The following is a 23,668-nucleotide window of genomic DNA, read 5'->3' on the forward strand; positions in this document are numbered from 1 at the left end:
ACCAAAACCCAAACCCAGCCAGGCACCTCCTGCCTGGAGTGTTCAGCTCTGACCGCAGCCTCGAACCCTTCAAATCTCTTCTTCCATTCTCTTCTCCCTTTCCCAGGGCTCATTTATTAAATAATTGGAAAATAATTGCACGTTGCTTTTTGTCTTTGAGACAATCGATGTGTATGCACTAACTAGTGTGTGCCCTCGATTAGGGACAGGTCAGGTTCCTTGTTTATTCTTTACTACCGCCGGATTTGGTGGTGGTGGTGTGGCAGCTGTTGGAGTTGGTGTTGGTGTCGTTTTTAAATACTTGTGAATTCGATTCTTTTGGGGGGGGGGGCGTTTGGATCCGGGTAGTGGGGTTGTTTCATTGACTGAAAGAGACTCCAACTCTCTACTCCCGCACACTCAGGCTTAGCCCACCCACCCAGACAGATTCCTTCTTCTAGGAGGTGAAAAATGACTGTGCCTAAAAGGAAGGGTGGATCTTTGAAAGTTGTCCAGGCTAGATAGAGGTAGCAAAGTCCCTTTCCACCATTCCCCTGTCAAATTTGCCCATTAAGAAAACGTTTGCAAATAATCCAACTATTTCCAGTCTTTTGTTTCGATGTTGGTCACCAGCATCATCCCAAACATATTTTTCACTTCTGGTTTTCAGACACCCAATTTTTGGAAATCTGCTTCTAACGTGATCCGACCGTACATGGACTGAGTTTTTGATTGAGGGTCTCTGTCTCTCTCGTTCTCTCTCTCTCTCTCTCTCTCTCTCTCTCTCTCTCTCTCTCTCTCTCTCATCATAGACCTTAGGGGACGGAGAGATTTCAATGTTCTATTTTCATCACTTTTTGAAAATTGTTTTTGTCCTTTGAAATAAATGGGCAATTATGTATTTTCCCGCGGGAATTTCCTTTTCTTGGCTATAAAATGTAGTAGGGAACCACAAGTCTATGAGAACTCCCAGTTCCAAACTAGTTTAGAGAAGAAACCTTGTAGCAGAAAGTGCCACGGTACAAATGTGCCTAGAAGAAGAGAGAGAGAGAGAAAGAGAGAGAGGTTCAAGAGGAAGGGGGGGGGGAAGAAGGGGGAGAGAGGGGGGAAATAGCGAAAAAACCCCGAGTAAAGAAAACGAGAGCCCTTGCTCCACCGGTGTCGGGGTTTTCTAGTACAGGTCTCAAAGTCTCTGCTTCTGCGAGAGATTACGAGGCTACAGAATGTCGCACCCAAAGACCAATGCCTAGGCCGAGAAACCCAAGAGCCCGCCTGTGTGCAATTTGTCAGGACCGCGTCCGGGTTGCCAATCTGAGCTGCAGTTATTTCTCCCGCAAAGACTCACAGATGGAAAAGATCAGCGTGGGCCCAGATAACAGGCTGGCCCTGACCCTTTTACCTTGACTACTTGACCGAAGAGAATCGTTAGCTCCTAAGCAGCATATATGAATATGTCAATTAAAAGGAGCAGGGCCATAAATCCCCACTCTGCTCCGACTGGAACTTTTCCGAAAAGCCGGGCGTACCGAAGCTGGGGGAAGGAAATCTTTGTATTGATCCGGAGTTAAGAAGGCGGGAATAGGGTAGGGAAGGCTCAAGGAGACGAACCAAGGACACGGTTTGGCCTTTTTTCAAAGATTGGATTTTAAATTAGTGGCAAGAATAGTCACTTGGCATAACCAAGAGCAGGATCTGTTGTGTGAAAGGCAAAGAAAAAGCCTAAACACTAACTTTTTGGAAGCTTGAAAGTATATGGAGTGGCGGTTGGTTAAGTGTGAGGAAAGGAGATAAGGGGGAAAGGATACAGCAAGGCCGCAAGCGGGGAATCGAAAAAATCGGTTTTTCTTTTCCCCGCCAAAGAAAGCCTTCTCTATTGCAGGCCAAGCGATACAATTTGGGGATTAATCTTTAATTGGGGGAGGCCTGGATTTGGGTTAGCTTTGGTCTGCTTCAACGGCATACCGAGAAGTCTGAACCAGCAAATTCAGTAGCAAAGGTGTGTTGAGAGGGGTGGGTGAGTGTTGTTTTAAAAGTTCTTACAGACAATGCTTTCAAAAGGACACACGCAAAAAAAAAAAAAAGGAGGACCAATCAGAACAAAAAAGGTTGATTGAGGCTCAGTTCATTTTGCTCAGCGAATGGGGCGTCTCTGCCACTCTCCCTCTACCAACTATCCTGTTAGTGGCCTTCCTTCGTGAAACTAAGTATAAGGATCTCAAGATCCAACCAAGACCTGATAAGCCTGCGTAGTTTCAGTACGGTTTTCAGGGCCTCTTGGTCCCACAGATTGATATGCTGTGTTTCTCCTTGTAGGAATTCTTTTGGCGCTCCTAGAATTCCAAAATCCTTTCTTAATAAAATACCGCTCCAACATTTAAACTTCACAATCCGTCTTTTCACAGGAGCCCCAAAAGATACTGAATTCCTTTGTAAAGAAAGTGATTTGTAAATCTAAAGAGCAATAATAAACACTAGCTTTATTCTTATTAGGATGGATTGAGGTTTATTGAATATGCATGTATAAAGACTGTGCCATACATAGCACTCGACTTGAAGAAGTTATTTTTACCCCCTAATAGTTTTTGATAGGTAAAATGTGAGCTTTAACCTCGACTGCAATCTATTTAAAGCATCTTATGTGAAGGAAGACGCCTTTGAAAACAACCCTCGAGTGAAAGGTGTAAAAGGAAAGGTATATTAATAGCGATAAGAACAATGCAAGCACTTATGGGGCCGGCTTGAGGCGGCTCCTGCTGTGGCTGCTGCTGAGGTTGGTGGAGGCGGCTGCAGCAGCAGCAGCCGCAGCTAGCGCCGCAGCAGCCAGTTTAGCGAACTTGGACCACACAAAAGCTTGCTGCCGGCCTCCGCTGCGGGAAAAGCTAACAATTTGTCGCCCCCTGTTGGCAAGCAGGCTACTCGCTGCGCTGCAGCCTCTGCTTTGGTTTGAGGGGTTTACCTGGAGGCTGGTTTTAAGGACCAGACCTTTAAAAAGCCAGGTAAACTTTAACTCCTCTCCAGTCAGAGGTCATGGCCCTCTTCACCCGAAATTGTTCCAAAGGGGATAGATCCCCAGGTAGGAAAGGACGGCCAGGAACTTTCTTTTGGGGTTTTGTTTTCCCTTTGGTATAAGGATTCTATCCCATACAGCAGAGCTAACAATAATAGTCGTTGTCGAGGACCCCTTGATCTTGCTGGAGCTCGGGATTCGCTGAAAGAGGCAACTAATACTTGAAGGGACTGGTCGGAGGTTGCAGGATCCGCGAGTGTCGAGGACCCACATTGACGGGAATCTGATCAGTCGCGGCTCTGGGTCCCAGAAGCAATTCACAGGCACATGGCCCTCTAGGGAAGAAGGAACACAAATTCGAGGATTATAAAAGCCCCCCCCCCCCCAGCCTGTCCTGTTTTGGTTTTCTTAATTCCATTGTTATTAAAAAATAATAACAATGATAATAGCTAATGGTGATCATCACTGTCGTTCCAAGGCAGACTTAAAAGTAAAACAGAGCAAAGCGGGTCAGAGTTTGAAAGCACAGAGGCCCAGTAATGTCACAGAGGGCTAACTCCTCTGCCAGTAGTCACTGGGCTCCTTGCCATAATCTGGACTCCTGGCATCACTGTCATTCCGAGGGTTTCTTCTCAAACTCCCTCTTACACACACACACACACACACACACACACACACATACACAGACAAACTCAAAGGAAACAAGGAAACAGTATTTGTACACTAATGTTTCGATCTACAAAGTATGAGATTTTTGATAAAGGGAAATAAAAAGCCCGATGTATCTGCGTGATGTCTTAGACTTCTTGTTGAATTTGAGGATTAACTCTGACCCTATTTCGACCTGAAGTGCCTGCATCTCTACAGGTATCTAAGTGCCCCAGACCCTGGGAGATATTTGAACGAATTCGGGGTGGGGGGAGTTTCTTCTGATTCGACTGTGGAGAGGGAACTCGGGGACTTCGTAGAGAGGAATAAAAATTAAAGGAGCCCCGCAGGAAGAAAACGGAAAATCGGTGAATGGGCAGTAACCTGGCTACTAGGCTAAATAATTATAGAACCTTAGAATGCCATTTTTGGATTTCAATTTATCCAGCCCCTTCATTTTACAGCTGAGGAAACCGAGACTCAGGACGATTTCTCAAATGGGCCTTTCCTATTCATGAAGAGTCCTTGAAGTTTCAGAGGAAACCTCAAGGATTGAGATCAAATGGGAGTTTTCAAACCAATACATAATCATCTAAACCTCCAAATCCTAGCGCCGGTCCCAGCCTTCAGTGGCAAGTTGCATAGTTAGAAAGATAGCAACTTGTCCTTCCAGAGGGCAGTCTGGGTGGATCTTCAGGGGGCCTCTTTGCCTGCACATCAACTTGGGGATCCCGAACCAACTTATGCAAAAGTCTTATTCCGTTCAGACTGGAAAGTGGCAATGTGGCAGAAATCCAATCTATTTTTTAAGAATCATTTCCTTAAGACTGATATTATTTGCAGAGAGCAGAGAATCAAAAGCAAAGAAGCCAAATTTCATGTCCTCCTATAAACCTGTCTTTTAGAAAGGGGGAAGGGAGAGGAGACGCAATGCTGCCTAGACAAGTCCCGGACTGAGGTCTGTTGTGTCTCGCTCCCTGGGTACAAAAGAAACTTTTCGTCTAGGAGTGGGTGCCTGAAGAAGTAAAGGAGATCAAGGATGGAGGAGAGGAGGTCCTGCCCCAATCCAGGCCTTTCTAAAACCCAAGATCAGCATGAACCGAGAGCGATCTAGTCAGAGAACGAAGAGGATGACAAGGAAGGGGATTCGCCTTACGAAATACGTCCTCCGCCTAGCTGGCGCTGCCTTCACACAGGACCTGTGCACCCGCAGCGAGGGCGAATAGGCGAGGGCGGCTGAATCGGACTTTGTGTGCAAGCTCAGACCGCCCGTGGCGCCCCGTAGACATTACTCCCTCCTTCTCCACCACCGTGTTTATATCCTGGCTGTGGATGTTCCGCACAGCACCTGCCGCTGAAAAGTTGAACACACAAACACATCATATTGTAAGTGGAAGGTGCTGAAGATCGTGCCAATTAGTATTAAATAATATTTCTAAAATCAATAAACAGCCATTCTCGCCTTACCCTAGACCCATCCATGTAGCTTATTTTAACTCGGCCTTAATGTTACATAGGCTGGACTAAGTCTGATCTTTGACAAGCATCTCATTTTATTTGCTAGGCTCAAGATGTTTATTATCGGAAAGTGGTTAAAGTCAGCAGCTAGAAGCATGATGGAGTGGCTTTTCCTTCTATATTGCCTGCTGACATTCCACGAGAATTCTCAGGAAAATGGTTAGTGTGATAAGGAAAGCTGAATGTCAGAAATCTCACTTGAAAAGAACAAAGACACTGACTAGTCAAGGTGATGGAGTGTAACAAAGTTAGGGGGTGTGAGAGAAGTTCATGGAGACAAGTTTCAAAATCCATTTTGGTGGAGAGAGGAAAAAATAAATCATTAAAATATTTCGTTAAAAACAACCTACCCTCCCAATTTTATTGCAACTAAATTGGACCAGATAAAGTAGGCTGTGTACAAACAACAACAACAAAAAAGAAAAAACTGAAAAATTCTACCATGAGATGTAGGAATTTGGATACTATATATTATTTTATTTTGTGTAGAAAAAAAGAGGAGCTTTTATTTAGGGCTTCCAAAACAAAGTAGGAAATATAAAAAAGGATAAAAACAATGGTTTGTCTATAAGTGAGTGTGTAGTATGTGTATATATATTTGGATAGGTGATATATTAAATAGCAAAATAAAATTCTCTTCTGTGACCATGTATTTACAGATGTCGATCTATGTTAATAAGCAATATCTAATTCTCTTTACTGCTGAATATTATTTCATGATTTTCTGGAGAAGTGGACTATTGTCACTATATATAAATATAAAAATTATAGGGGCAGAAAAATAATTAGAGTTATTCTTTTGGATTTTTACTTACCTTATTAACCCTCCCCCCTTTAGGAAAAAAGATACCTTTGGGGATGTGTGTGTGTAGCAAATTATTGGAAGGTGTCAGGCATTCTTAAATTCTTCTTTTTTTGAATGGTGTATGCTAAGTAAAGTAAAAATATTTTTAAAAATTATATTATGGGAAGACTTAAAACACTGCCAAATAGCTTATAGCTTGTATTGGATTGAGCATTATTAGTAGAGAAAAGCTCATGGTTTAAACGTGCTAGTATGGTACAAAGAATCAGAAATGGAATCACAGTGTGTAGACATTTGTAAAAAGAAGAGAAATGGAGTGCCCAGCAACTGCCATACTTGCAAATACATAAAAGTGTGATGATGGTGCCGCTGACTAGAGGATGCCCTTGTGGATTATGTTTGCTCTATTGCAAATATTTACACATGTGAGACATCTACATGAGCAGAATCTAATTGGAACCATCTTGAAATGAGCTGCTCTAGGATCTTAGGGTTGCTGTTTTAGAAACGTCTTAGCCTGCACTGACAAATAGTAAATGCAAAATGAATTAGTTATAAGAAAACATAATTGAACCCGTTTCTTGATTCTTTCTCAGACGAGCCCTTCAGATACCTGGATCTCTATGAGCTCTTATTAAAACTCACTTCCTAAAATCTTTAGTAAATAATGTGTAATTCAAGTCCTAAAAATGGCATGGTTAGTGACGTTGCATGAATGATTGTTTAATAAAACTTCCGCCATAGAAGAATACTGAAACCTGCAAACGGATGGTTTCCAGATTCCCTAAACTTCAAATGGACAGTGAACCTCAAGTTGTTGGGTTTTTTCTAAAACCACAGTTTCATCCAGTTTCACAAACGCATTGAAAATAAATCCTAGTATTATTTTCAATTCTCCTACTTTCTATCTCCTATATTCATTAGTTATATCCAAGGATCGTCTGGAAGCATGACTGTTTTTTTGGTATTTTCTTAGAAGAATTAATTATTCAGCATTATCTTGAACGCCTTCTCGTTCAAATCGCATCCTTGTCAGTTGTTTCTATATAGAACATGTCACATCCACCTGTATCTTCAAAGTTATTACTGAAGTCACTGTGAAAAAGATTCGGCAAAATGTGTACTATGATCAGTTTTCTTTATGATACAAACTGGACTTTTTTCCTTTTCAAGTTAGGCTATTTTTGTTGATCTATTTTGTTAATCCATTCTTGTCATTTCACTCCAAATGAGAAAGCAGTAGTCACTTCAGGTGTACTAAGACAGCATTCCTTTCTTTTTATCCGAAGTTGTCCTGATAGCTAAATTCCTTCTTCATTTATGTGTATGTATGTGTTTTCTACCTTGAGATGGTTTTAATTTTCTTTCCCCCTCCCCTTCTTCTATGAGCCATGGAGTTTTATTGAAGACCCGTTATGCCTAAGGTTTTGATTTAATGTTTTGGAGTTTGTGATCTCATTGCCCAGTATGGAAAATATTAGACAGGGTCTGTAGATTGTATGCATTGAAAAAATCTGTATCAGTATTACAGAGAGAGCAAACTTTCTAAAAATTGTAATAACATTGATTCTGTGGACTCGAAATACCGATATACAACTTTGCATCAAATTGGGTTCCCATTGCTTCTTGGAAAGCAGTTAGGTAGGTCTTGCTTAAGCAAAGTGCTTCTTAGAGAAAACAATGAATGGAAGAGTAGATGCAAAAGAATGCTTTTTGTTTTGCTAATGAGATTCTGAAGCATCGGATTGTAAAACTGCTTTACCTCTTGTGGCAATATTATTATAACATGAGATTATGATTATATTATATTAAAATTATAATATAAAAATGTATGTTTATACTTATTTTCAGTTTTAAATAGAGCTCTCTAAGATATATTATAAGCATTATGTAGACACTTCCCTGTACCTTAGCAAAAGGATAGCCCAGGTCATAAGGCTCAGGCAGAATATGTTGCAATTTTATTTTAATTCTGAGAGGTGCTTGCACAGCTCAATAATTTATATCTACATTTCAAAAAGGAGAACTTCCAAATCTGACTATAACTTAAGATCAGTAACACTATAATAGAATGGGCTATGGACATGAATCTTCAAGTTCATAACAGAGGACCTGAATTGAAATCATACAATTGACCCTTAATATTTATATGATTTTGAACAACTAACTTTTTGGAGTCTGTTTCCTTATCTGTTAAATGAGAGAGAGGAGTGCTAGATTAGGTGGCCTTTGAGTAAGTGTGAATTCAATCAGTGCATGAATTTCTAAGAGGCAATAGTCTGGATCAATATTGTCCTTTTACAAAAGAGTAAATTAAGAAAAAAAACCAAAAGAATAATATGACCTCTATTTTCCACTGTCCATTAAAAGCAAGAAAGTTTCTGTCTCCCTTCAATCACACAGGTGATCAGAGTTGAATAGTTAAATGCAAACATGTGTTGGAATGAGAGCAATCTGTAGAGGAGTTTGGGCACCCTGGTGGAGTTAAAATTGGACAAAACTCCTTGAGCTGACTTAAGATCAGCTCCAGGACCATTTGTAGCTTGAATAAAAATGTGTGTTTATACTTATTTTCAGTTTTAAACATGGTTCTCTAAGACATATTATAAACATTATTCAGATACTTCTCTGTACCTTAGCAAAAGGATAGCCCGGGGTGGCTAGGTGGTGCGGTGGATAAAGCATCAGCCCTGGAGTTAGGAGTACCCGAGTTCAAATCCGACCTCAGACACTTAATAATTGCCCTAGCTGTGTGGCCTTGGGTAAGCTACTTAACCCCGTGGCCTTGCAAAACAAACTAAAAAAAAAGGTGGTGCAAAAGGATAGCCCAGGGTATAAGCTTTCTCAGATAGAATATTTTGCTATTTTATTTTAATTCTGAGAGGTGCTTACTCAACTTATTAATTTATACCTACATTTTGAAAATGAAAACTTCCCAATCTGACTATAACAATAGCAGAACTAGAAAGTCATTAACAAATAATATTTTGAGAGCAAGGGATAAAACTTTTCTTCACTTAACCTCATTAAAGTTTTAGCCATTAGTTAGAAATCCTTAAAGCAGAGTCCATCATGTGTATGTATATTTGAACTCAAGATATTTTTGCAAATTTATTAATTTATGTATATATGTATATAGAGACACACACACATAAGTATGTGTGTATTACAGAAGGAGTTTATGTGTGTGTGTGTGTATGTGTTCACTCATATGACTTCAAGAAAAATTTTGAAATCACTTCCCCTCATCTTTCTCATCTGAGGAATGAGAAATGAGAGCATTGGACTAGATTTATATGGAAGCTTTTTGTCTCTAAAATGGTACAAGTCTATAAAAATAAGGGGGTATACCAAGGAAAACAGCACTAATAAATTACAGTGGTCATTCTTGGTCCCCAAGAACAGATCATGATACCTATTTCTTCCCTCTGGGTAGAGATGTGGGAGATTAAGGATAAAAAACATTGCATAAACTGTCTGACATAATCTCTTTGTTAGTCGGTTTTGCTTAAGGAGGGTTCAATGAGGTAGGAAGCTATTTAGGGAGATTATGTTGTTAGTATAGTTAAAAAAGGCATCAATGATTCTTTTTAAAAAATAAAAACAATTCAGGGAGACTAATTCTACTTATGAGTTTTATTGCCTTTTAGTTTTAAAAATCATATCTGAGTATTTCTTGAGCAAATTTTTAAACTCTCACCCTTTTATTGTATTTTTAACACTATTTTGCATTTAAGGAATTCATCATTAGAAAAGAAAATTGAATTTCTTATTTATTTGTACCTCAAAGTAGAGTTCATTATGTGTGTGCATATATTTGGACTCAATATATTTTTATTCTTTTATAAATTTATGTGAATTATGAAAGGTGTGCATGTGTGTTCATTTAGATGGCATTTAATTCATTGAATATGAGCCCCCAAAATTAGGAACTTCAACTTTTTTCAAAAATAAGCTAAAAATCAAAGAAAAATCATAAGCAATCTCAGGAGAAATTGCCTTCCTAGCCAGCAAAACAAGGTAATATTCCTTAGAAGCAACCAGAAGCCCAAGAACTAGGGGGCTGAATCTCAAGTGAGCAGCAGATGCCCACACTGCTATGAAACTACATACTTCATGAGTGGGTATGCTGAAGAAATTAGTTTTGACAGATTTTCCAAGCATTTAGAAATTGGCAAAGTGGATAACTGAATTAATATCCTGTCAAGCTGGGAAATACTCATTCTGAAGATTACCTCTCAACAGACCAAGAAGCCAAGGGCTCACTTCCCTAAAATCTAATACCACTGGAGATGCTGTCTATTTCATTTTTCTTAATAATGCTTCTGATTTAGGTAAAAGTGAGTGCAGCAAGCACTTAGTCTACTTGGTTTAATTTTTCTCCTGTAATTATGTTACACAAAATATAAGCTAGGTCATTCTAGCTGAGCTGGCAGCTGGAACATGCAACTCACATGTTCCCTCACTCCAAGTTAGCCAAAAGAATGGAATCAGAGCAAAGCTGAGGCTGTAGCCTTCATTTGTCTTTAAATAGGAGGCTAGGTTTGTACTGAAGAATCATACTGGACTTGATGGGAACTTTCTTGAGCTGTGAAACTTTCAAATGAATAGGTCCAGTGAAGTTTGATGATCGACTGGATTAAGGGCTTGAGCCACTCATCATTTCACACTGAACTAGTGTTGACTCTACACTGCCTCTACCAGAGTGATTGGATAAGATTTATTTTGGTTTTGATTAGGGATTCTGATCTCTTCTTTCAATTTTCATATTTTTTAATATTGGAGAATACTGGAGACATTTAAGAACAAATTAATTTAGAACCATTCCATGCATGTGCATATATGGTATGGCTAGACATAATAATGTATGCTACCTGAGCACATTCATTGTTTAAAGAGTACCTATTAGCTTTTGTATCATGATATTTGGCATGCAACTCTCATTTAATGAACAATATTCATAGAAACAGTCTGATATACTTAGATGAATAAGTTCTAAGTAATTACTTATGGGCATCTAGATGGTACAGTAGATAAAGCACCAGTCCTGAAGTCAGGACAACCTGAGTTCAAATCTAGATTCAGAAACTTACTAGCTATATGACCTTGAGCAAGTTAATTAATGCTGTTTGCCCCAGTTTCCTCATCTATAAAAAATTGAGTTGAAAAAGAAAATGACAAAACTTTCTAATGTCTTTGCAAAGAAAGGGGTTATGAATGATAGGGTTACAAAGAGTCAGAAAAGACTGAAAAACAACCAATTAGGTATATATGTTCATAATATAAGCTGTGAGGTAAAGTCATTGTTTCTTTCCTTTTCTCTATCTGTTTAATGTAAGGAGGTAATCAGATGTAGGTGAGGGAGCACTGGATTGGAAATAAAGGACTCAGGTTCAGTTCTAGATCTAATCACTTAGTGGGTCATCTGGGAATAATGATGTGATGATGGTGGTGATGATGATGATGATGGTAGCTAGATGGATAGAAAAACATAGGGGGGGAGAGAGAGAGAGAGAGAGAGAGAGAGAGAGAGAGAGAGAGAGAGAGAGAGAGAGAGAGAGATGGTTAGATGAGTGGATGGATGTATGAATCAATCAATGGATAGATAGCACTTTAAGGTTTGCAAAGCATTTTTCATGCATTGTCTCATTTGATCCTCACAACAGTACTGTGAGATGAGTACTAATGATATTCTTTTTAATCATTTCTTTCTTTTCCATTTTGTAGAAAACAAAAATTAAAGAATAAAGTTGACTTGTCCAAGATAAAACAATTAATAAGTGTTAGAAATCTGATATGAACCTAGACCTCTTTTGACTCTAAATCCAAAATTTACTCTACCATAATGAAGTGCTTCACATCAGTTCACCTCATGGGGTCTCAGTTTACCCATCTGGGGTAAAGGAAAGAATTTGATGATCTCTAAAGCTTTTCTCTGCCCAGAATTCTATGACTAAGAATTTTTCTTTTGTATGTTTATTTTTTGAATGAGCAACTATTAGGCCTGCTGGTGTTGATTTGCTAATAAGGATATTTTTATTAAACATCATAATAAATATTTGAGGCATATATCGACTCTATAAAATCATCTCCTCGGAAAGCTGGAAGAGACTTAAAATGTTTTCAAGACTTACAAGCTATTTGTTTTACAATATGCTTTCCAGAGCTCCACATGGAAGACCTTAATTCAAAGGTGAGAAAACAGGATTGCACAACCTTGACAGACTGGAGTAAAGATGGACATTGTGTAGCTGAAGTTTGTAAGAGTTGGAATAAACTCCTTATTAAAGGGACACATGTCCTAAATGTAAGAGCTAAAGACAGGATTCCTGGCATTGACACAGTGAGCAGAGAGAGGTGTCAAGTGACATATGAACAAATTCCTGATTCAAGAAAAAACTGAGAGGAGAAGAAAGAGGGGGGAAGGACCCAGAAATAGGCAACTACAATGACTTTTAAAGATCATTCATGAGTAGTCCCATTCTTAATGAGGCAGCTTCTTCAGATGTCAAAGACAAACAGGAAAATAAAGAACTTCAGTGTGTTTGTCCTTTCTCCAAAGAAGGGTTGGGCAGTTCCTCTGCAAGTAAGAAGATCCTTCCTCTCTGTATGTTTGCTTCCTACCCACCCCACCCCCTCCTTGTTTGTATTTCTTATTCATTTTCTTGGGAGAACAAGATCTTTTATTTCTCTGTAGAAGCAGTCACATCACCTAGAGAAGCTGTTCAAGAGGAGTCTTACAAAAGACTGAGTTTGATTTTGAAGTAGGTGGTACCTACTATAAAATATAAGGTTTTAGAGGCTTCCCAACAGGCTCCTTAAAAACTGCACCACCCTAAAATTTGAAATTGAAAGAATGAAAGAAAAACCATTTATTAAGTGCTGATAGATGCAAAAAGAAAAAAAAATGAGACAATCCCTATTCTCAAGGAGTTTATACTCTAACTAGGACATCAAACACATAAAAGATAGTTCAGCTTAGGGTAAAAAAAGTCTAGAAATCCTAAGAGTGAATCTTACTGGGGTGGATAACAAGGCCAAAATGTCACCTTATCCAAATTGTATAATCATATTCCTGATGGTGTCCAGTCTCCCTGACACCCATTCATACCTTATGAGTTTTGAGATTGCTCAGAGATTGAGAGGAAAGGAGGAAGACAAGAAGGAGTAAAAAACACACATTTGAAATGGTTGGACTATCAGGCATTGGAGTTAGTTAGGAAAAGCTAAATTTAAATCTAGCCCCTAATATTTACTAATTGTGTGACCAAGAGCAAATCACTTCTCTGGTTTCAGTTTCCTTGTAAACATTTATAACATCCACATCACAAAGGTTTGTTTTGCTTTTTTTGTGGTGCTATTCCAATAAGATAATATATGTAAAGGACTAAAAAAATTTTAAGAACTATACAAATGTCAGTTACTAATGTTATACCCTAGTTTGAATTAATTTAATTGGGTTTTTTCCAAGTATCTCTCTGAGCTTAGCATTCCCTAGGGAATTAGGAATTTTTAACATGAGTAAGAGAAGGCATCTAGATGCCTCCCCCCCTCCCATAAAATAGATTTGAAAAAGAAATATCACTGTGTGCATAGTCTGACAATACATAATCTATATATTTATCGCAGGGGAGATCTAGAGGAAATTAAGAAAAGTTTTGTGTAGCAAGTATTGTCTAAGTAGTTTTGAAGGAAACCAGGTACTTTAAGAGGTGGATATGAGGTGAGAGTACATTCTATGCCTAAGAGATATTGTCTATGAAAAAAACATGGAGATAGGTGATAGAGTGCCATGATTGAGGAGTAGCCAAAAAGGAAAAAAAAGAAAAAAATACAGTTTATCTGGATGGAATAAAATAGGTTAGAAAAGTAGTTTGGGTCCAGGTTGTAAAAGACTTAACTGTACAAAAGACTTTATATTGAATCTTAGACTCAATTAAAATCCATCAGAGATCATTGAGTAGGAAAGTGGTCAGAACTGCACTTGAGGGAAATTACTTTAGCAGCTCTTTCAAGTAGTTTTTATTTATAATTTTTTGAAATACAGTTCCAGAAAACCAGGCTTTGATAAAGTTTATTGTGATTCAAATAGAGCTATTTGTCTATGTCCTTAAACCCAAAACACTGGCTTTCACTGATTGGTCGATAATAGCCCCATGTCAGACTTCTCTTGCTCATTGTTTGGGTTTTGATTGTTCAGAGTGTCTGTAAATAGCAATTGTTTTGGTCCTGGTCAGAAACTCATGGTCTTCCATTCCCAGATTGATACTTTATGAAAGCAAGCTAAGCCAACTTTTACCTCAACTCTTACCTAGCCTTTCATTACTAAATGGTCATTGCCTCAGACAAACTAAGACCTGGGAAATACCTTAGCTTAAAAAGGCCAAGTTCTCCTGCTACATCCTGCCTCACTTGAATCCAATTCACTTGCAAGTCAAGACATCATCCTCTTGATATCTCTGGTCTTCTTCAAAGGAGGAAGAACTTCCTTAGAGCTGAACCATTGTGCGAGAAGATTTTAAAGAGATGATATTCAATATTTACCCTTTTGGGGTTAATATATATATATATATATATATATATATCCATCTTTAAATTTCAGCTTTGCCATTACAGCAAAACAGGATTTCTTAACCTGAAGAAATTCATAGATTGATTTCAGTGAATTTGTGAACTTGGATGGAAAAAAAATAGATCTTTATTGTCACTAACTTCTCATTGAAATTTTGAATTTTCTTCAATTTGAATGTAAGTAAAAATCTTTATTCTGAGAAGGGGTTCATAAGTTTCATCATACATCCAAATGGGTCCACAACACAAAAAAGGATGAAAAATGCCTGCTTTTAAAGCACTATAGAAAATCATACCTGTATGTTAATCAGTTAACAAAAAATCTAATAAAACTTACTATGTACCAGACACTAGGAATAAAAAGACTAATATTAAATAAACCTGCCCTCAAGAAATTTACATACTGTCTGGGGAGAGAACATATACAACTGTAAATATATTTACATAAACACATGTGTGTATATGCATGCATATATGTATATTTGCATATTTTTATTACAAAATATATGCAAAATCAATACAAAATGCAGACTTCAATACTCCCCCCAAAGCTATGGTTGCACTCTCTAATTCACTTAAGGCATATTATCAGTGACAATTGGTAAGGAATATTAAATCCTGAAATCAAGATTTTTCTCCTATAATTTTTCTCCCTAATGTCCTTCAAAGCCACTCCATTGGTTTGCTGATGTCTGTACTTACTGATCAGACACAATTTTATCTTCAAGGCATTAATAAGGATTTTTAAACAAACAGAAACCATCTACTCACCATCTCTTCTTTCCTAAATTAACACTGTACTAGCTCTACAAAGACAGCTCTAACTGGTTGCTTTTCTATTTCATTGTAAACTTTAGATGCCCATATAAATATAAATTGAGATAGCATGATCTAGTAGACAGAGTACTGGACTGAGAATCAAGAATAATATGCCCTTACTATATCTTCCACAACTCAAGTAAGAAAATGAATCTCCATCAAACAGCCATCCCTGCAGTCTTACTTGTGTACAAACAATATCTTTCAGCTACCCATTTCTATATTGTCTTACCCTATTAGAATGTAACCTCTTGGAGGGCAAGTAATATCTCACTTGCTTGTATTAGTTTCCTCAGAGCAAAGGACTGGGGCTGGCAAATGAATGCTTCATTTATCTGAACAAAAAACCTGAGAAATGGGTGCTTTAAGTTCTGCCAGCTTTCTCATGAGCTTGAGAGGTCTCTAGTAATTAAATCAGATGTTAGTTTCTCACAAGAAGTGTGCCCTTAAGTTGTACCCTTTTCAAAGGAGATAATTATCTTCAGGAGGATAAACCATGGATGCTTAGTTCTATAGAAAATAGGGACTTTGAGTTGATTCTCAAATAGGCCTGAAAGTCTTTCTTACTTTTGGGGAGAGTATAATTGAAGTTATTAGTAATACATTATGCTTTAAATAGTATGAATGTATGTTTATGATTTTTGTGTGTTTTCAGAATTTCTTTTGTGATAATTTTATAGTTGTCCTATACTTTATATCTACTGTTTTGTACAATGAATAATTATGTGGAAGGGAATCTCTTAATCCTTTGTTGGGGAACACTAGACATTAACCATACCTAAGTTTTCTGAAGTATATTTTCCCCAGAGTTCTGCTTTGAGGTTGGGGCATAATGATCCATAATTTGTAACAGAAGTTATGAATCTCTTCTCTTTGGGGTCCAGTGTCCCAGGATTGATCTTGATCCACATAAACTGAAGTCCTTTTTTAGACGGAGACACCAGCCTGGGCTACAATTAACATCTTTACTACTGCTTTAACCTAACTGATTCCCCAGGCTTAGATTTCTCCTGCCTGCAAATTGTCCTTCACAGCAGAACCCAATTAATCTTCCAACAGTTATTTAACTATTCTACTCTCCCTAGATTAAAAACAAAAACAAAAAAACTTCCATGGTGAATTCCAAATTCTTTAGTCTGGCACAAAAGAATTCTTTAACTTGACTTCTAGCATTTGAGAAGAAGAGTAGAAAGATTGCTGGATTTGGTTTCAGGAATATCTATGGTTGAAATCTGCTTCAAACTTATATTTGTTTGAGCTTGTGTGACTCTGGGAAAGTCACTTAGCTTCCCTGAGACACAGTATCCTTGACTATAAAATTGAATTAATAAAAATATTAAACCTTACATTGTAATGATCTCTACATAACAAACACCTCTATATAACATCACTACATTAAAAAAGATATATAAACCTTAAATTATTAGTGAAATCTGAGTTATTAAAATTATCATCAATTTTTCAAGCCAAATCTTGTAACACTCCTCCATGAATCTTCTGCTCTACCCTGACTAGTCAATCGATAGTTCCTTTGACATCCCTCACACTTTTTTGCTTTTTAGCATTTTGTTCCTAGCATACACTTTATCTAGATTCTCTGCACCCACTAAAACCCTCCCCATCCTTCAAAGGCTCCTATAGGAATCTTTATCTCATCACTCAATCAGTATGAGAAGTCTTCTTTCTCTAAAATAATTTTCCTCTGTACTTTTCATTTGGCCTTTAGCATATTCCTTGTATTGAGATTTATTTACTGAAGTGAATCAATAGACATTTCTAAGAGTGTACTCTGTGCAAGCATTTATAGAGGTTTTTAGCTCCTCTAATAAACTTCAAGCTCCTAGAAAACAGAAACTGTGTTAGGAACCTTAGCACAAACCCTGTTACCCAGTAGATATTCAGTAAATTTTCATTGGATTAATGAATATTTTCTCTAAGCATGGGGTTATGTGAAAGCCTATCACCGCCTAATACATCATAGAGGAACTGATGATCTTTTTAGATACTCATACATAGAATAGTTAAACCTCTCCTGATCCCCTTTAAGGTTATTGCCTTCCTTTTACTGATTATCTCCAATCTTCTTTGTAAATAATTGTCTGCATGTTGTCACTTCCAGTAACCTATGAGCCCCTTGAAAGCAGACTGTCTCTTTGCTTTTTCTTGTATCCTCAATGCTTAACACAAAGCCTGCAGTATAGTAGGTGCTTAATAAATGCTTTTGACTGACTAAATATAGGTAAGTTTGGAACATTTTACTATGTTTGACTTAAGGAGTTGACTAAAGCAGAATAGTGTAATATTTTGAATGTTGAAGATTTTTCATTGCCTATTAATCTAATTGAATTTCTCTGTCCCATTTATCTTATTTCAATACTCTGTTACTTTAAAATTCACAATTTCACTAATAGGCATACTTCCTATTACCAATGCAGACCACAACCTCTAACTTAGAGAAGAAAGTTTTAAGAGTTACTGCAGTTGAGATAGTCTTCATTGTGTGGCCAACCATTGAAGAGCTCTCAGAATGTACCTAGGCTGAGCCTCAGATGACAGGCATACCTTCTGTCCTGGGGCCAATACTTTAAGCCTTTCAAGTTTGAATAGAACCTGCCAAAGCATGCCCTCTACTGGCATAGCCTTCAGGAATTAGGGTCCCCTCCATGTGATGATCAGGAAGCAGGTAAGGACTTCAGCCCAAATTCATCTAAAATACAAACATTTGGGTCTGAACAAAAAAGAATTTGAAGTTAAAAATTCAGCAACACAGATGATTATCCATGGAGTTTTAGGACTAAGGAAAAGGAATTCTATTGGAATGTCTTGTTGTTCTATTAGTCAATGGTGCTTTTTTCCTGACTCCTTTTATTTAGGCTTGAAGCTCACCTAGGAGAATGGAGTAGTGAGCATTGAACATGCCTTTTAGCAAAATATGAGACATTTTGAGATCAGTACAATTTAAACCTTAGACTAAGGGTTTTTGAACTTTTCTGTAGAGTCTTTTAGAAGGTAAACTGAGTATATGGATGCTTTCTAATAATATTTTCAAATAATGGAAGAAAATACTATATTTCAGGTAGAGGTCAGGGAAAATAAAGAAAAATTTTTCTCATCAAAATCTATGGGTCCTCCTAAAACTGATCACCTTGGATATTTGTGGACCCCAGGTTAAGGCTGTTAAACCAGCTTAGATACGGTCTTGTATTACATGTTCTTTACATGTAACATCTAGTTCACCTAATCCATGATTTCTTGAGATTTTTTTGTATCATCCTTCTGACATTCAGTCTAGGGAAGGTCATGGACCCCTTCTCAGAATCATATTTTTAAATAAAATATATATGATTATAAAACAAAACAATTATATTGTATTTAAGATCTATTTGCACACACACACACACACACACACACACACACACACACACACACACAGTTTCCAAGACTCCATACCTCAGAATCTATCCAGAGACCTTGGGAGTTGGGGGGGAAGAGTCTTCTGAAACTCAGGTTCATTTTAGGGATAGCTAGGTGGTGTGACTTTGGGCAAGTCACTTAAGCTCATTGCCTTGCAAAAACATAACAAAACAAAACAAATAAAAACCTCCATTTTAGAGATATGAAACCAAGAGGAGAGTATCTATCCACTTTCTTTTCTACTACTATCCTTTCAAAAATTCCCACCTCTATCCTAAAACACACACACACACACACACACACACACACACACACACACACACATACACACACACGTATATCTGTTTTCCTTGCTCCTATTTTATATATATATATATATATATATATTAGGAAACCAAAGATAGGGTTCTGTACATGTGAAAGAGACATCGATGCTTTAATCATATAATCTATATTACCCATTTTTATAAGATTAGTTCACCCATAATGTTGAGCTATAGCATTGTAGGAGAAAATGAACTAGGAAGAAATCAAGAGGCCTTTATTTCTAGCACTGTCATCATCTTGGGGTGCAGCCTAAGGCAAGTAACCCAATCTGTTTCTGTGCTTTTGTTTTTTATCTGCAAAACAGAGACATGGAATACATGTGCTTCCTACCCAAATGAATATGAAAATGCTTGGAGAGGTATAAGGTTCTGGACAAAGGCAGAACATGGTTACTGTTGTTGTTGTATATTCAGCCTAAGTCATTTTTAGCAAGGAGAATTTGCAGAGCCAAAGAGAGACTTTTTCCCAAATCCCTTCTCCTTTGCCTGGGCAATGCTATTCTTTAAACAAGGTGAGCACTGTTGCTTTCTATTTACCAGTCTGTGAGTGCCAGTATTAGGCAACTATCCATTGTTCATGTTAGAAAAATGAAGAACTCATCCATACTTAATCTTCAGTAGCTCCATCCCATGGGCGTTGTTCTAATGGGAAGCTCACTTGGTTGAAGACAGGCTAGAAACATGGTGATCTGTCTTTCTTGTTAGACTTTCTGCTGGAAGTACAAAGAGAGTTGCCACTCCTAGACAACTTTGTTGTCTTTGGGCCCAACACACAAGTAGGACAAAGAGGACACCTTGAAATACTGGTTGGTGGATTTTTCTGCAAGACCCACCTCAGTTTTGACACATTAGCCCCATGGCACAGAAGTGCCATCTTCCAGGAAATTTTAGTCTGGTTTTATATTTCTAAAAAGTATTTTCTAAAGACTTGAAATTGAGTTTATTGAACTGAAAATGATATTCACATGATTGGAAATATTCTGGATAGCATTAAAATTAATAAATTTAATAATTAAAAAATACTATACCCAATAACCCACCTTCATTATGAAGACTGATCAGTTTAGGTGATGTTGTGATTTGCACTGATTAAGATTTAAAATATTTCTTAGAGTAGTCAGACATCCTTAGTATTTGTCAGAGTTCAGTTCAGAGATCAAGAAAGCATTTTAGAGGTCATCTAGTCAAATATATCCCAGTTTATTTGTATAAGACCCAAGGAAGATGACTTTCTCAAGGTCACACAAGTAACAGATTGAAGAGTTGGCATTCAAATTCATTTCCTTTGACTTCAAATCCTGAACTTTTCTCCCTAACTGCACCATTCTGATTCTATACTGCCACTTATAAATCTTACCATACCAGTGATTGCTCATTAGAGATTATCTAAACTGTTATCCTTAATAGCTTCAGGAAATTTAGGATGATTTTTTAAGACATATGAGGTTTTTTGGTTTAGTTTTTAACCAAAAAATTTTAAAGTTTTGAATTTTTTTCTTGTTTTAATGAGTTGAAGTTTGAAGTTTGGGTCTTTCTTAGATTTGCCCCTTGATATTAAAATCAATCATAACCAAGACCAAATTTTAACATGATCACTTCCTCAATATGGACCAATGAGAATCAATGTTTTCACAAAGGTTATATTTTCAGCTTCAGAATTAAGGAAATCCCAGAATGCCAAACAAGTGCAATGAGAGAAAAACTATTTTTAGATTGCCATATCTATACATGTTTGGAATCTAATGGCAAGAAAATAGGTGGTGCCATTATCTATGATCATGCAAGATTTATGCATTGTTCCCTGATTTACTGTGTCTGACTAAACAAAATGTCAGATTCTTGCTTTAGTGATATGAAATCAAATGACATTATTTCTCTGGGGGAATTCCAAGCCATGGTACCTAAGTACATATGTGAGGAATAAAGAGAATAAGCTCACTAACCATTCACAATATTAGAGAAATCCTTTAGCAATTTAATAATTACCCAGGTTACTAGGCTTATCTGCATTTTAAGTGATGATAAACTAGGACTTAAATTTCTTTAAATACCATTCAGTCATAATTTTAAGGTTAAAGGTATTTCTAAGGGACAGCTAGGTAGTAAAGTGAATAAAGCATTGACCCTCAAATCAGGAAGACTTGAGTCCAAATTCAGCCTCAGACGTTGAATAGTTGTGTGAACCCAAGCAAATAACCTAACCCTATTTGTTTCAGTCCCTCATTTGTAAAATGAACTAAAGAAAAAAATGACAAACCATTCCAGTATCTTTGCCAACAAAATTGTTATTGGGATCAAGGATCACACATAATTGAAATGACTCAATAACAACAAAGATATTTCTGGTGATGGCACTGAGGAAGAAAAAGTATATTCATTCCTTTTCAAAAAACAGTCTAATATGAAAGGGAATAACTTTTTTTTCATTATTGTGGCAAGATACACTTTATAACTTATTTTCTGAAATTCTTCCCTATCAAATAAGGACTTTTTCCTTCTGACTCACTTAAGAGACTAGATTCATTAGAAGACATGCAGAGGGGCGACTAGGTGGCGCAGTGGATAAAGCGCCGGTCCTGGAGTCAGGAGTACCTGGGCCCAAATCCGGTCTCAGACATTTAATAATTACCTAGCTGTGTGGCCTTGGGCAAGCCACTTAACCCCATTTGCCTTGCAAAAACCTAAAAAAAGAAGACATGAAGCAGAGGCAACTGTGGAATCCACTCTTTTAGGTGCCCCATTCTTGTTCTCTTGAGATTCCATTCTATGTTCAAACTGCCATAAATGCTCACTAAAGGATTTGTACTTACTGTCAGTAAGGAACAGTAATACAACAACCCTAAAAAAAAGAACATTTGAACTTTTAAATTCTTGGGCACACTGTTTTCTATGTAAATGTGGTACAATAAACACATTATTTAATAACAGAAAAGTGCAATAAGAAATTATGAGGTCTTGAATTAAGGGATATGAGGACTACAATTTTAGGAACTTGAGACAGTCTTTCCCCAAAGGATTATCTGTATCTCCTGCTTCTTTGTTTATCTAACTGAAATGATACATAAGGAGCCATTAGACTACTCCCATTTCAAAGATCAAAATGTTTTTTTGTGAAGACTGAATATATAAGAAAGATCATTGCATTATTCTTTATACTTTTTCCTACATAAGATAAATCATGAAGATAAAGTATGTTAAATGACTCTGAAATGTAAAACTTCATTGCAAATAGCAGCACCGCAAAGATCAATACTGTTCAATGTTCATGTAGAAGAATTCAACCTCAGGGACTTGCTAGTGATGAAGCTGAACAATATGAATTTTCAGATCGCAAAGTTAAGTTGTATACTGTTCATGTGAGAAATAGTATTGAAGGTAGTTCACTGAAAACTTATAGTATTTTTTTAATGTTCAATATGTTTAGGAAAACCTAGTTCTCCTGGCTAGATAGATAGGATAGATAGATAGATAGATAGATAGATAGATAGATAGATAGATAGATAGATTAGATGGATGGATAGATGGATGAACAGATAGATGTTAGATGGATAATGGATGGATGGATGGACAGAGAAAAAGAAACAAATAGAGATATGGATTGGATGGATGGATGGATGAATAGGTGGATAGACTGATTAATAGGTAGACAAACAAATTTACTAAGCACATACTAAGACAAAGCTACACTTTGTCTTAGTATGTCTTAAATCCTGGGGATACAAATATATCCAAAAAAGAGAGTCCAAAGACAAACTATAGAAGAGAGTTCAGAAAAGGAAGAAGGAATAAAATGGGAAGGGGAGGGAAGCATTGGAAAAAAGGAACCTGCCAAGGTACAAGGAAGAAAAGAAAGAAGAATTTATGATGTGTCTCTTAAATGGCACTTTGTAATATTATCTCATTTGATCCCCAGAACAACCCTAGAAGGTAAATGCTGTTAGTATTTCTATTTTGTGGTTGAGGAAAATGAGGGAGATATTAAGTAACTTGCCAAGGATCATGATCACTAGCTAGTAAGTATCTAAGATCAGATTTGAGCTCAGGTCTTCCTAAGACTAAGCTCAGATCTCCATACTTTGCACCTCTTAGTTGTCAATAGACACAAAGAGGCTAATGGAATAGAATGGGGGGAAAGAGAGAATTTAGAAGTGCAATGGCAAGAGAGAAGACTAAATGGCTACAGGTCTTCCTGAAATAGGATAATAAGGCAGTAAGAGAGGGGAAAGAGAAGTTTGATGAATGAGTCAAGGTGTAATGTGATCCCAATAGGTCTTCTAGGGAGCCCTGGAGAAATGCAGCATGGTGCAGTGGAAAGGACATTAAATTTAAAGTTAGAATTAAAAGCAATTCATTTCCTGTATGTGTCCCTTAATCACTTTGGCAGTCATCAGCAAATTGCTTCACCTTTTGGAAACTCAATCCTTCAGGTTTTAATGAGTAGATTGAAATAGATATTCTGTAAGCAGAGCTGAAGTCTTTAAGGGCATCACTGCATGCCATGTCACTAAATCTTTGAAGTTCCTCCATGTTTCATTGGGTTGCCTTATGAGTGGAAGGAAAATGGGCTGGACCATTGAAATG

This window comes from Macrotis lagotis, chromosome 1 (assembly GCF_037893015.1).
Source record: "Macrotis lagotis isolate mMagLag1 chromosome 1, bilby.v1.9.chrom.fasta, whole genome shotgun sequence".
Classification (NCBI taxonomy): Eukaryota; Metazoa; Chordata; class Mammalia; order Peramelemorphia; family Peramelidae; genus Macrotis; species Macrotis lagotis.